Source organism: Pseudorca crassidens, chromosome 15, assembly GCF_039906515.1.
Source record: "Pseudorca crassidens isolate mPseCra1 chromosome 15, mPseCra1.hap1, whole genome shotgun sequence".
Taxonomy (NCBI): Eukaryota; Metazoa; Chordata; class Mammalia; order Artiodactyla; family Delphinidae; genus Pseudorca; species Pseudorca crassidens.
In genome coordinates this window covers 53,822,721-53,836,361 of record NC_090310.1, presented here as the reverse complement: position 1 = coordinate 53,836,361, position 13,641 = coordinate 53,822,721, and positions in this window count along the sequence as shown.

Genomic DNA, 13,641 nt, shown 5'->3' with positions numbered 1-13,641 from the left:
ACATATATATGGAATCTAAAAAACAAAAAGGTTCTGAAGAACCTAGGGTGAGGACAGGAATAAAGATGGAGACATAGATAATGGACTTGAGGATATGGGGAGGGGGAAGTGTAAGCTGTGATGAAGTGAGAGAGTGGCATGTACATATGTACACTACCAAGTGTAAGATAGATAGCTAGTGGGATGCAGACACAGAGCACAGGGAGATCAGCTTGGTGCTTTGTGTCCACCTAGAGGGGTCGGATAGGGAGGGTGGAAAGGAGATGCAAGAGGGTGGAGATATGGGGATGTAAGTATATATATAACTGATTCACTTTGTTGTAAAGCAGTAACTAACACACCATTGTAAAGCAATTGTACTCCAATAAAGATGTTAAAAAAAAGTTCAAATTTATATCTACCTCTTTATCTATATATCTGTGTTGAAGTGTATAAAATAGAAATTTCAGAAATGCGTGATTTGGAAATATAAATAAAGGACGTTTCGTGAGAGCTGTAAATACAGCAAAAATATGCACTGGATTTTCTTTCTTTTTTTTTAAAGGATAGTCATTGCAGTATTGTTTTTATTTATTTATTTATTTATTTATTTATTTATTTATTTATTTATTTATTTATTTATTTATGGCTGTATTGTGTCTTTGTTGCTGTGCGTGGGCTTTCTCTAGTTGCGGTGAGCAGGGGCTACTCTTTGTTGTGATGCGTGTGCTTCTATTGTCATGGCTTCTCTTGTTGCAGAGCATGTGCTCTAGGTGCACAGGCTTCAGTAGTTGTGACACATGGGCTCAGTAGCTGTGGCTTGTGGGCTCTAGAGCTCAGGCTCAGTAGTTGTGGTGCATGGGGTTAGTTGCTCCGCAGCATGTGGGATCTTCCTGGGCCAGGGCATAACCCATATCCCTTGCATTGGCAGGCAGATTCTTAAACATTGTGCCACCAGGGAAGCCCTGCACTGGATTTTCTTGAGACTGCCTGATTCACACATCTCTCCATTACTGCTGTAAGGACACTTTCTATTTATCTTGCTTCAATTCTAAAGATTGTGATGGAAAAGGATCATTGACTAATCTGGAGGGATGCAACTCTTGCAACTATTTTAGCCACACACATGTTTCTTTACTCACAATGTCATTGGACTTTCATTCTATAGTATCTATAGCACCAAATCACTTGGGGAAGATTGAATGGAAAATTCCTCTATTCAAAGATTTGCTTTCAATCCTGACTCCTTTAAAATGATCTAAACCTTCGTGTCTCAGTTTACTTTTCTGTCCAATGGTCGTATTAGGGTATGTGATATTTAACTTTCCTGATAATCATCTTGTGGAAGTGATCTGGATCAAACTTACTCTGCATTAGTCCTAGCATTAGGAAAAAAATCCACACAATATAGCAAAGAGAACAGAAAATTTACTGTATTTCCTTTCCTTGTTGCTCTGTCATAAGGATCTGAGTTTGCCTCTTCAGCACAAGTGACACAAGATAACAGGCAGAAATAAGTATGAGGCCATTTGGAGTTTACAAACCAGCAAGATACTTTTAACTTTTTCCAAGTGTTCACAAGGCTAATATAAGTAGAAGCTTTTGATGACAGTTGCACAGGAATCCATTTTCAGATTTTGTGTCTTCCAGGTAAACCCTGGCTAGGCCTTTGTTTATCAACCTTCTCCATCAATTTATGATTATTTAATCACTTGAAATAACATGATTTCTAATCCCCAGAGGCATAAAAGAGATGTGATAAGTACACTATATACATTATATCTATATCCTTATCTATTCTCTCTCTGTATAAATATGTTAGATAGATAAATGTAGACTGTATACACATGTTGGCAACTGTAACTCATGGATAGCAGCCCCTAAAACTATCAAAATAAAATGTTGAAGTATATTTTCACACAGATGGAGCTTTGAGGCTTATCTGATGATTTTCTGCCTCTTCATTTCCCAACTTTCTTCTCACTCACTGTCTTTGGGCAGTTGTGGAGTCTGTGGAATGTCTGTTTTTGTTTGTGTGTAAGGTAAAGAGATTGTTTTCTTGGGAATAGCATAGGCTGGTTTTAAAAGTATAGGCAACTTTTTTCACTTCATAGGAAATTTGTTTCATTAGGATTTTATATGGATTTTCTGAAACTACTTGCCTCCTCCGGCAGAATTTTTGTCATTATGAACACAGAAGATTCCTCCTGGATGGTCAATAAATAGGTGATCTTCTAAAACAAAGAATGCTAGAAAGTCCAGATTCAGGTTGTGGATTTGGCAACCAGAATAAGGTAAGCCAGGAGACAGGTTTAGTCTTGATACAGTAGAAATTAAACGAGGAGTTAAATAAGGTTTTAAAGAAGTGGAATAAGGGAAATCATGATCAGGGAACCCATGTTCCCTGGAGTAAGGAGATACTTACACCTGGTATTATAATATCCAGAAAGCTAGCATGGTAATACAAATAATTATTTGTGATTATTCACAATGTTGAAGAAAAATAGATCTGTAGTAGATTATTGATGAAATGTACATCAGAAATCAGCTGGCCCAGTGGTTTCCACAATCATCGGGACAGCTTTATTCATATGATGCACATCTGTGCCTTTCACTGAAAATTCTTGATCTAGGTCAATCGTTCATTTTATAGATAAAGAGACAGTGACTCAGAAAGGTTAAGTGACTGTGCAAATCAAAGTTATTGTTTATGAACATGTTGGGAGCAGCATAAATACTCGGTCACATCAGGATGCCTTTCTTTGTGATGAAGGAGGTGTTGTTTTACTTTTACAGTTATAGAATTGGGGAGCCATTTGATTCCTCTTGTATTATTCTTAAATCTCAGGAGTTCAGCACTACCATCTTCTTCCCTTTCAAAAGGTACCCACGTCCCACCCACATTTGCAGCTCCACATTACTCAAAAGCTAAAGGTTTTGAATTCTACTTAGTGAAACACAGTTCTTTCCAATAGCATCTTTTTAGCCATTGGAAAAGCTGATCATCTTTTTTTACAGAGCTGAATTGGTTGTTTTCTTCCCTCTAGCTCTGTGAAAGATGCATATTTGTTTTCATGTTTTCTGTTTTGGTCTTTTTACATTTTCATGAAAAATCCAGTTGATAATCCCTTATTACCTATATTTAGCAAACCTCAAAAGCTTCCTCCAAATACAGCCTGGTGGAGCTTTGGCCTCAGGCAAAGTTCAGGTAGCTGTGGCCAAAACAGTAACTCTCATCTGAGTGAGTTACAAACTAAACAGGAGGTATTTGGAATCTTAAAACCGATATTAGAATATTGTCTGGGAATCCACCTTTGTTCTACTGAGCCTACAAAAGGCCTCACTTACTATTCCTCACGCATCCATCAAAATGAATTGTTATTCAGTGAGCAGAAGTGCAGGTGTTACATTGAGGAGTTGTACAGGGAGCCATTTTGCACTAACAATAGAGGTTTATTACACATACTTGTACTTTATAGTTCAAAACACAGAATTTGAGTTTCTAAACTCCTCCAATGTTTGGCTTCCTTTTTTATTTCTCATACACCCATGAAAACACCCTGCAACCAAGACAGTGGACTTACTCATCAACCCTGAAAATTTTCTCATGCCTCTTTGTAATTCCTCCCTTCTAGCTCTTCTCCCAAACCCCTTGCAAAACAATCACTGATCTGTTTTGTGTCTCTGAGCATTAGTTGGCATTTCCTAGAGTTTTATATAAATGGAATCACATGGTATGCATTCTTTTTTTTCAGTCTCCTTTGTTGCCTTTAACTCTTTGTTTTTATTTTATTTTAGTGATTAACTTTTTGTTTTTACTCTATTTTAGTGGTTGCTTTAGAGTTTATAGTAATACATATTTACCTTTAAATAATTTTATACTACTTTAGATATAGTATATGAATCTTATAATAGTTTATTTCTATTTCTCACCTCCCATGCTTTATGCTATTATCACATTATACCTATACATATGTTATAAACCTCACAATACATATTATTTTTGTTTAAACAGTCAATTTTTAAAACAGATTTCAATAATAATAAAATACATGTTTTCCTATGTAGTTACTATTTGTAGTGCTCTTCATTCCCTTGGGTAGATCCATCTTTCCATCTGGTCGTCTTTTCTTTCTGCCTGAAGGACTTCCTTTAACATTTATTATAGTGCAGATCTGCTTTTAATTAATTGGTATTACTATCCCCCCCTTTCACCTTTTTTCTTTCTTTTTTTTTTTTTAGTTGCAATCCCCATTTGAACCCTCCTCTGGTGTACATTCCAGATCAATTGAGCTGGTCTTAGGTATTTAGTTTCCTACTTATATGTTAGCCTCTCTATTTCATCATCTTTTAGAGAATTCATTCTCAAAATTTCCTTTGAATTTTCCTATGAATTTTAAAGTCAGCTTATTGATATTTACAAATATATTTACTGGAATTTTGATTGGGATTGTACTGAATCTACAGATTAAACAGGGGTGAAACAACTCGATAATATTGAGCCTTCCAATCCATGACTGCTTATATAACTCTTCATTTATTTAGATTTTCTTTGATTTCTTTCATCAGTAGTTTTTGTATTTAGATCTTTACCTATTTAGATTTATACCTAAGTATTTCAGTTTTGGGTGCTATTGCAAATGGTATTGTTGTTATTGTTATTACTATTATTACATTTCAGATTTCAATTTCTCATGTGATATATAGTAATGCAATTGACTTTTGCAAGTCAAATATGTATTCTGAGACTATGCAAAACTCATTTATTAGTTCAAGGAATATTTTGTGGATTTTTTGGAATTTTCTACATAGAAAATCATATTACTGCTAAGTAAAAATAGACTTATTTCTCCCTTTCCAATGTATGCTTTTTATTTCTTTTCTTGCCTTACTGCACCAACTAGAACTTCAATAACTAGAACTTACAGTATGATGTTGAATAGGAATAGCAAGAGAACATTCTTGACTTGTTGTAGCGCTTAGGAGAAAAGCATTTCATTTTCACTAGTAAGTATCAAGGTAGCTGTTGGTTTTCGGTAAAGCCTTTATTAGGTTAAAGGAGTTTGCTTGCAAAGAGTTGTTATTGTTAATATATGAGAATGTATCATGAATGAATATATATTGCTTTTTGTTGAAAGCTTTATCTGCAAGTATTAATATGATCATGTTTTTGTTGTTGTTTAGTCAGTATGGTGAATTGCAATAATTGAATTTTGAATGTTGAAGCAGTCTTATATTCCTGGGATAAACTCCACTTGATTGTGACATATTGTGTTTTCTATAAATTGCTGGATTTGATTTGTTAATATTTGTTATAACTTTTTGTGTTTGTGTTCATAGGAGATGATGGTCTGTAGTGTTCTTTCCTTGTAATGCTCTGTCTGCTTTTGCTATTAGCCTAATGCTGACCTCATAGGATGATTTCAAAGTAGTCCCTCTTCTTCCATCTTCTGGAAATGAATATGTAGGTTGGTATTATTTCTTTCTAAAATGCTTGGTAGAATTCAGTAGTGAAACTATCTGGGTCTAGAGGGGTTTTGTTTAGTTTTGTCTTGGCAGATTTAAAACTATAAATTTAATCCATTTAATACATATATAGGGCTATTCAGTTATTTACTTCTTCAGTGGATTTTGGTGGTATGTATCTTTCAAGGAATTGGCCCAGTCCATCTAAGATTTTAAATTTATGGGCATAGAGTTGATCAAAATAATATTTTATTATCTTTTAATGTCTGTGGGATCAATAGTTATGTCTATTTTTTTTCTTGAATGATGTGGGTAATTTGTGACATTTCCTTTTTTTTCTTGATTAGCCTGACTAGAGAGTTATCAATTTTATTGTTCTCTTCAAATAATAGGCTTTTGGTTTCATTGGTTTTCTCTAATGATTTTCTGTTTTTCAATTTAATCATGCTATAATTTTTATTATTTATGTTGGAAGTGTTTCTTCAGGTTTAATTTGTTCTTTCTTTAGTTTCTTGGGTAGAAATGTAGATTATTAATTTTAGAGATTTCTTCATTTCTAATATGTGCATTCAGTGATTCAAATTTCATTTTCTGCACTACTTTAGCTGCATCCCAAAAATTTTGATATGTTTCATTTTCAATTTTATTTAGTTCATAATATTGTTTATTTTCCTTAAAATGTTCTCTTTGATCCATGCATTTTTTAGAAGTGTATTTTTTAACTTTCAAATATTTGGAATTTTATCAGATATCTTTCTGTTATTGAATTCTACTGTAATTCAGTTATGGTCCAAGAATGCACATTGTGTGCTTTATATTCTTTTAAATTTGTTAGATTTGTTTTATGGCCCAAAATATGGTTATCTTGGTGAATATTCCATGTACTTAAAATATGTGTATTCTGCTGTGTTGGATTAAATATTTCATGAATATCAAATAGCTTAAGTTATGAGATAATGTTCAGATTGTTTATATGCTTGCTGACTTTTTCCCTAGTTGTTTAATCTACTGTTGTGAAAAGGTGTTGAAGTCTTCAACTATCATGGTAGATTTGTCTGTTTATTCTTTCAGATCCCTTAATTTTTGCCTCAAACTCTGTTGCTAGGTGTATGCATGTATAATATTTTTTACATATTCTTGGAGAATTGACCCCTCTATTATTATGTAATATCTCTCCTTATCCTTCATAATCCTCCTTGTTTTGAAGTCTGCCTTGTCTGGAATTAATATAGTGACTCCAACCTTCTGGTTAGTGTTTGCATGGTATATTTTCTCCACTCCTTAATTTTTAACACAGCTACATATAGATTAAAAAAAAAAAAGTGTGTTTTGATAGATAGCATATAGTTGAGGCTTGTTGGCTGCTGTTGTTTATTTTGTTTTCCTTTTAACCAATATCCCTGTCATTTAGCAGGGGTGTTTAAAACACATGTCTTTAAAATAATTATTAATATATTTGCATTTAAAATATATCATATTGCTACCTGTTATCTATTATTGTATTTATTATTTGTTTTTTGTTTTCTCTTATCTTATCCTTTCTGGTTTTAAAGTTCTTCCTTCAATTGTATCTTTTTTTATTCACTTATTCATATTAAAAAAAAATTTTAGTGGTGGTGCTAGAGTTTGAAATATGCTTTTAGAAATTACTTGTCTATTTGCAAATAGTATTATACAACTTTATATGTAGTAAAACTACCTTATTACAGTATATGCCCATCTCCCTCCCACCTCTATGTCAGTGTTGTCATATATTTCACTTTCAGATACACTATATATATAAACACCCAAACCATTTTTACAGTTACTGATTAAATAAATAAATATCTTTAAGGTGATTGAAAATAATAGAAACAAAGTTAGATTTTACCCTTATTTATTCTATTTCCAACACTCATTTATTTATGCAGATCTAAGTTTCTGACCTTAATTGTATTCCTTCTGCCTAAAGAGCTTCCTTTAAGTTCTTTTGTCATAGGGAACATCTACTAACAATTAATTCTCTCATTTTTTGTTTGCTTCTGAGAAACTCTTCATGGGTCACTTTTAAAGAATAGAAAATTCTGGGTTGAGAGGGCTCCTTTCTTCTCTTTCAACACTTTAAAGCCCTCTATTATTTTCTTTTTGCATAGTTCCTAATGAGAAATCTGCTTTAATTCTTATCCTTGTGCCTCTGTAGGTAAAGTTTTTTTTTTTTTTTCTTCTAACTGCCCTCAAGAATTTCTCTTTTTATTTGGTTTTCTGAAGTTTGAATATGATATCCCCATATTTGGTGTTTGGGGTATTTATTTTATTTGGATTTCTGGTTTGGTATTTCAGAAATTTTGAACATTATTTCTTCAGGAATTTCATCTGTACTTCTAGCATTCCAATTATCCTTATGTTACACCATTTGATATTATTCCACAGGTCTTGGATGCTCTGTCTTTTTTTCCCTCCACATTTTACATTTTTGTGCTTCAGCTCATGTGATTTTTGTTGCCTTTCCTTCAAATTAACTGATTCTTTCCTCAGCTCTGTAAAATATAGTAATGGATCCATTGAAAATCTTTTCTGTTACAACATCTTGTATTTCTAATATTTTCATTTGATTGTTTCTTATAGATCCCATATCTCTGCAGAAATTACCTATCTAATTTTGCATGTTTACTATCTTTTTATTTAGCTTTTAATATTTCTGAATCTGGTTCTGATGATGGCTTTGTTTCTTCAGCATACATTTATTGCATTGTGGCATATTTTATATATATGTATTTTTTATTGGAAGCTGGCTATATTGTATCGTGTTTGATATTCCTGACACAGACATCTTTGCCATAGACATCTTTTCCACAATTACTTTTGCCACAAACATCTTCATCATATAACTAGTTGTCTGTAAGTTGATTTTGCTCTAAAAGATAAAATAACAAAAAATAGAAGAGGGGCATTAAAAGGACATGAGAAACATGAGAAATGAATAACAAAATTAAGAGGACTTTTTTGTGAAATACAAGATGAATACATTTAAAATGTGTGTAGATTCATGGCGATACTTTGCAAATATTTGATTTTATATTGTGGGTTGTGCCTAAGTATTTGTCTTCCAAGTTTTTTTCTTTATAGTATATTATACTTTGTGGTTGTTGTTGCTGATGGTTTATCTCCTCATTTAGCTTTGCACATTTTCTGTTTTGCTAATATTTCTTCCTTCATTAAGAGAGACATCAATTTCCAAACACTAGGATGCATATTTGTAACTGAGCTTTGCATTGTGTTGTGAAAGCCTCTACAGTGTTTTTGTTCTTGGCATACTGTCACATGTTTGTTGATAGATATTCCAAAGTTCTTTGGGAAATGTGAGTTTAACGCTGCATCTTCAAAGTCCTCAGCCTCTTTCTCCTCCAAGGTAGTGTGTTTCAAAATAAGAAATCAAGTCTTGAGGCAAATCATTGTCATCTGTCAGCTCAATAAAGCCATCAATAATGTTGCTAACTGGAAGAAATGCTAATGCATTTCAACCAGATGAAGTCAAATTATCAAACCAAAAGCTGGTTTGATACAACTAGTTATTTTATCTTTCGTGGAAGGCAAAATTGCCTTATGGCCAATTAGTTATACAGGGAAAATGTTTGCAGCAAAGATGTCTGTGGTAAAGATACTTACAGCAGAAGTACCTAGAACCATATTGTATAGAACCATATTTACCAAGATACTGAGATAAATCTATTTATGGTAACCTATCCAGTGCTGGGCAGTATTTGAGGTTTGCTATTCCTGTGGTTACCAGCATTGAGAGCTGTTGTTTCTATGTATACCTGAGACTTCAAGTTCCTCTAGTTAACTTTTTTGTTTTTTATCTTGGAACTTTACTTTGGGTTCTTACTCTGAGAGTGTCTGACTTGTGCATCCCTCTGAGCTGAAATACATTGTTACTATTATCGCAGGTTTGTTAATCTGGGATGCAGTGAAGGAGACCAGTCTTAACGTCTGATTTAAATATCAATGTTTGGTGTCCACAGTGGGCCTGTTTCTAAGGGCTGGGGCCCGTTTCTAAGGAGTGTGACCCTTATAATTAATTCTGACCCTTATCCAGGGATGGAACTTTTTCTCCCTCCCCTATTTTCTTCTCTGGCTGAAATGGATATCATCCTCCAATGTTCTCAGTCTACACACCAGATGCCCTCCACCCCTTTAGATAAAGTTTCGTGTTTTGTTTATTTTTTCTCTTTTGTTTTTTAGCTGAGAGGGGACAGTTTGTCAAGAAAGAGTTTCCTTCTCTCAGTTGCAATGGTACAATCTGGAAATATGTACCTCCGAATATTAAATCTTTTGTTCCACAATGGTTGTGGGTCTTCAGCAGTGGCTGCTGTTCCCTCCTCCAGAAAGCACCATGAGGAAAACTTTCTCCATATTTTCCCCTTTCTTTCCTGTGATTTCCTGGTGGGGTTTGTTGAGGAAAAGTTTGCAATATTATGAAACCCTTCTATGAATTTGATTGCCTAGGGGCTCCACATTTTCACGCTAGAACACTCTTAGCCTCCAAAAATGTATTCATCAAAACCTCTAGTATAATGTTTTTAACAGCTTACCAATGGCTTCTACTCCAGGCAAGCAAATGTTTGGATACTGTGTCTCATGCAGGTGTTTGTTTCTCTCGGTCTCAGGATTGCTATCTATGACCTTGATTTCTGATGGATTCATGAAAAGTTATTGATCAGATATCTGTTCAGCTTTTCTTTCTTAAGGGTGGGAGGTTTTTTTCTTCACTCTTATCTAGGCTAAAACCAGATGTCTATCCACTTACATAATAACTGAGGTTTTAAAATATTCTCCATCTCCTAGTTATACAACTGTCCATTGGTTTTGTTTGTTCTCTTTGTTGTTCTGTATAATTTTTCAGGGCAAGGTATGTGGAGATATTCAAATTAAGAAGTCATCATCAACTCATGGACCAGTTGCCTTTATCCAATCCTGAAACATCATTTCTCATTGATAGCATGCTTCTCTGTAGGCTTTGATTTACCAGAATTAAAATGATTATCTCTGGAATAGTAACTTTGATGATACAGTTTTTCTGTCTCATCTAGACTCATTCTAGTCTGACTTAAAGAGAGCTAGCTTTAATTGCATGGAATATTCTGAATAAGATCTAACTAAAGCAGAACCCTGTAAGACTGGCCCATCTTGGGGCACAAGCACCAAATTTCTGTGGTTAAAATTTAATTTAAATTGGCATTAATAATTGTACTACTTCTGCCTTTTATAAGGCTTAGAGGTTACTAAAATTTCTAGATGATTGGCTCATAAACTAATGACATAGTAAAAAGTCCATTATTTTTCATTTTTACAAATGACTTTTCCAACTAAATTTGCTATTTTGTACTTAATGTTCTTAAACATCTTATTGTTTTGGGTACTGCATTCCTGATTATCAAGATTACTTTAAATATATAATTTTAATTATACAAGGTATTAATTATCTTTTACAAATTTGCTAAACATTCTGTCATTTATCACAATGTTGAGAAAATTGTGTAGAGTGGGATCAAGACAGAACCAGAGAAATTTCCATCTAGGTTGGTACGGAGCTATTAATCAAGGTTCTGTGCATTAGTTATTAATCTGTCAATGGATCTATATAATTTATTTATTAATGAGCTGAATTTCAGCCTTATATCTACAATGTCTCAAGAAGGCTGCTGGATGCTTATTTGATATAATGAAAAAAAACTATCTTTATGCTTTCTTAACCCTACAATTTGTTCTTAACGAATTTATGATATTTTTAACAGATTAGAGTACTCCTTTGAAATTTCTTATATTTTCAATAAATATGGGAATTGAGCCAAATAGAATTTACTGGTCTCTAGAATCCACTGTTCCTTCCCTTTCTTTCTTCTTTCCTTCCTCTTTCTTTTAATTAAATATTTATCACTCTCAGATCTATTTACAACTTTGCCATTACCCACTATTTCTGAGAAATTAGCAAGAAATAGTGAGATAACATGTTCAAAACCTGCTAGGATTCCAAGTAAAATTTACCTCTGCTTTTACAGCACTTAGATGAATTATTGGTAATTAGAAATTTATTAGTATTTTTAACCTACCTTGAGTTATAGTTTTCTCTTCACATTATTTATTACATCATTTTAACTTGAAAATAAATTTATTTAATGAAGTTAAATTTTAAATATTAAAGTAAGATTCTCTTATTTTCTCAGGATATTTTATGTTTTAAATAATGTACTCAGGATGTTTTAACTTCTGTTAAAAACAATATTTATTTGAATTTCTAAGTATTCTTTATATTTGCAAATGCAATAAATGAAAGTTTCCCATTCCTCTAGCTTGGGATTTTTCTTTGTGTTAAAGGGTTACAATGATTAAGTGTATAAATGAAATATTATAGGGGATTTATCACCGGTTGTACAAAATGAGTAATAACCAAAATTAATAGTCATTACATATATTCTCACAGCTCCGCTACTAAACTTAGTTGGTATAGTCCAATGACAGATTCACCCATATCTTCTGTCCAAAACATAATTAAAAATTAAAATTATCATGTTTAAAATAGCATCCTTAGTAGAAGATATCTAACCATAAACCAACAAAATGTGTTTATGGCTCATACCTCCAGTTTGCCAATGGAAGTAGAAGTAATGTAATAAAAAGTCCATGAGGGCTTCCCTGGTAGCGCAGTGGTTGAGAGACCGCCTGCCTATGCAGGGGCCACGGGTTTGTGCCCTGGTCTGGGAAGATCCCACATGCCGTGGAGCAGCTGGGCCCATGAGCCATGGCCACTGAGCCTGCGCGTCTGGAGCCTTTGCTCTGCAACAGGAGAGGCCACAACAGTGAGAGGCCCGTGTACTGCAAAAAAAAAAAAAAAAGTCCATGAATATACAGCATATAGGAGATAGGACTATGTGATAAGTATACTCTTTCATTTACAAATGAACTTAAGCCTATAGATAGATAGATAGATGTAGATAGATAGATATATAAAATGTCTAATGCAGTGTAACAAGTTCAATAGACATTTATGACTGTTTAGAAATTTTAATTTTATGTTTTGATTATATCCATTTAAATTTTGAACTTGAAACATCATTGTAGTATAGATTTCTTCACTGAAATTATTAACATATGCTTAACTTTATGTATATATATATGCATATCTATATGCATATATATTCTTATGAATGTATTATTTGAAGAAAGGGAACAAAGCAAAGACTCTTTTTTAAAAGAGGATTTAATACGAACTCACTTAAGATGCCAAATTTAGACTTTGGCTATGTTTTCTTTCTTTATGTTCTTTCTTTTCCTTTCTTCTTTCCTTCTTTCTTTTTTCTTCCTTCTTTCCTTCCTTCCTTTGTTTCCAAGTGATCATGTGTAAAAAATTCTGACATTAAGCTCTAGCAGCCTGAATGTCTATGCCTGTATTAAGTGGAAGGTTTGCTCTGAGACCCACATCTCCAAGGTAACAGAAGTGCTCACTTTGATACTTGTGAGACAGCTGAAATTCTTAGTTTCATATCTACCATACCATGTATCTCCCACTATTCCTTAGGCCCCTCTGTCTCATTTTTATTTCCATGCCTGATTCCTTTTCCTTTGTACAGTCTCAAATGTTGTGAATATCAAAATTCTCTTCTTGGCCTACATCTTAGTTTCAATCTCCATTTCCCACTGGTGACCATCCATTCTCCTTGTCCCGGGATGATAGATGGATTCCTAAGTACAGATGGATTCCTAGTTTAGATCAGTATTCTGGTTCCAGACTCATATTTTCAAATGCCTTCTGAAAGTCCCAGCTATGTGCCTCCAACTCATACATTCCCTTATTCATTAATTTAAAAAAGAGTTACTGAGTTGTACTCTGTGCTGGAATTAAGTGCTTGAGATCCTTCAGTTAACAAACAGACAATGACCTTTACCTTTGTGAAGGTTACATCATCATGAGTGTGTGTGTGTGTGTGTGTGTGTGTGTGTGTGTGTGTGTGAGAGAGAGAGAGAGAGAGACAGAGAGACAGAGAGACAGAGGTAGATAATAAGTAATTCACAAACGTTGTGTTATTTTATTTATTTATATTTGTAAATAAATTTATATTTATAAATAAAATGTATATAATTTGTGCTATTTTATATATGAACAAGGTGGTAAGTGTTATGAAAAAAATGTTCACCTTAGGGTAAGGTAACCAGGAGTGC